Here is a 2,202-nt window from a genome sequence, read left to right as displayed (position 1 = left end):
TAAAGAATTTGCCACTGATGATTCAAACGCGAGTTTTGGGCAGTGTACAGTAGGGCTTGTTGTTTGTCATTTCTCCAATCACAAATGCAGACATGGTTTTATGTTTACGCGGCGCAATGCAACGTAACGCGTAAAAAGACAGTATAAGTCATTATAATCCATAATTATGTCCCCACTGGATGCAACAAATACCTCTTTTATAATGGGTTTTCATGTTTTTGAATCGTCGCTCCGGCCGGACAGGGCATCATCACAATATGGTAAGGGGCGTAACATTTCCGTCACATGCTTGAGGTATTCGGCCAATCATAACACACTGGATAGTTGGCCAATCACAGCACACCTCGCTTTTCAGACCGATGAGCTTTGTAAAAATCGACGCGTTTCAGAAAGGCAGGGCATAGAGGAGAAACAATAATGTACAGTATGTGGAAAATAATGTATTTTTTTAACCTTAAACTGCATAAACACATTTCATTACACCAAATACACTAAATAATGTTCTTTTTAGCAACATCATATGACCCCTTTAAGATAAAAAGTAATGTTACAAGCCTGTCTTTAGAATGACTTGAGGGAAAAGTTCAGATGATAAGTATTTGACAGCACTGTAAGAGATTTATCATATTTTCTACCTGAGATTGTGAGGATAAGGCATTCCATGTGTGATAATAGTGCTTTCCAAAGCCACAACTGGCCTATGATCTGCTAAAGCCTCTTTCACATCTGGATGGATGATAAACAGACTGTCTGTAGGAGAAATATGGAATGGTTGACCCAAACAACACTGTACCAAATTTGGTGACCCAAGACATGCTCGCCAAGTTTGAATTGGTTCTCACGTGTCTGAAGACTGACAAATGACATAGGAGAAGCAAATAAAATGTTTGCTCTGTTCCTAATATAGTGCTATATTATTGCTTCAGAAAACTTGGAATATTGCACGAGTCACATAGATTGCTTTTATGGTGCTTTTTGGTCATTTTGGAGCCTTACATCCAAGGTCCCCGTTTACTTAATGGAAAGTAAAGGCTTGGACATTTTGCTAAATATTTTCTTCTGTGTTCCACAGAAGATAAGAAAACAGGTTTGGAACAACACTGAGACTAAATAATTTTTGGATTAAATTAGTTAATTAGTCTGAAAGAGGCATTGCATAGTAACATGAAATCGGGACACGGTTGCTCTGAATGCAAATACCTGAATGTAGAGCTGTGGTTTGTGCTACTTTACCTTTTTTGCAAATATCTGCAGGATGAAGATGTAATGCAACGTCTAAGAAACGCAGACAACCTCCACATCTTCAGAACTGGATCTTCAGGTCAGCAAAACTCATTAGAAAACAACGTCAAAAATAATCAAACCACCGTGGGCTGGAGAGTTTCTACAAACTTCAAAGGGAACAGTTTGTCGTGCTCTAGTTATTCGAGACAAGTGACGTGCTGATATAAGCAATTGTCACAATCCTGCACGTTTCAAAAGATGAAACGCAGGATCAACTAAACATAAAACCAACATACGGCTCCAGTAAGTAAACAATTCAGGACTTTAGTCGTTCAATGAAAACTGAACTCAGAAAGTTGTCTGCGTTCGCTCATTAAAATGCTTCTCACGCGCTACTCACTTTTGACTTCAGTCACGACTCCGCTTAAACAAATCTTCTTTAAAAAAACCCCCTCTTTATTCTGGATATTAAAGGGGTCATATGATGCGGTTTCAGTTTTTCCTTTCTCTTTGGAGCGTTACAAGCTCTTGGTGCATAAAGAAGATCTGTAAAGTTGCAAAGACTAAAGTCTCAAATCCAAAGAGATATTCTTTATGAAAGTAAAAAATCAACCACACCTAAAACGGCTCGTTCTAACACGCCCCCACATATCTACGTCAGGATGTGGGAAGTTTTGCATAACGCCGCCCAAATGTTCACGCAAAGAAAGAAGGCTAACTTTTATTCTCGCTGTAGTATTGTTCTTGCCGCCGCCGCCGCCGCCATGTCGTGAAGGCGCTGTGTTTTGTTGTGAAAGCAAAACTAGTTTGTTTGGCCATCCAAAAGAGGACAATATCTGCTTCGTCATGCCTGGAGCTGATCCGTGCTGGTCGCTGAGGAAATACATCAACTTCGCGCTGCGGATCGCCGGATCGCCGGCCTATGCTCACTCTAGCCCGCCGTGTGTTTCGTTGTGAAAGCGAAACTACTTTGTTTGG

General features: G+C 40.5%; 1 long non-coding RNA gene across 1 annotated transcript in view; it reads right to left on the bottom strand.

Annotated features, from left to right (window-relative positions):
• LOC107574334 (uncharacterized) overlaps positions 1 to 229 on the bottom strand; it is a 1,563-nt gene extending 1,334 nt beyond the window's left edge. The window contains exon 1 of the long non-coding RNA XR_001607658.1: positions 193 to 229. This is a non-coding gene — a long non-coding RNA (uncharacterized lncRNA). The remainder of the gene's footprint in view (positions 1 to 192) is intronic.
• Positions 230 to 2,202: the final 1,973 nt, after the last annotated feature.

Source organism: Sinocyclocheilus grahami, unplaced genomic scaffold (genome assembly GCF_001515645.1).
Source record: "Sinocyclocheilus grahami isolate Dianchi unplaced genomic scaffold, SAMN03320097.WGS_v1.1 scaffold31.1, whole genome shotgun sequence".
NCBI classification, from domain to species: Eukaryota; Metazoa; Chordata; class Actinopteri; order Cypriniformes; family Cyprinidae; genus Sinocyclocheilus; species Sinocyclocheilus grahami.
The sequence above is the reverse complement of the archived record's forward strand: the minus strand, read 5'-3'. Positions and strand labels throughout refer to the sequence as shown.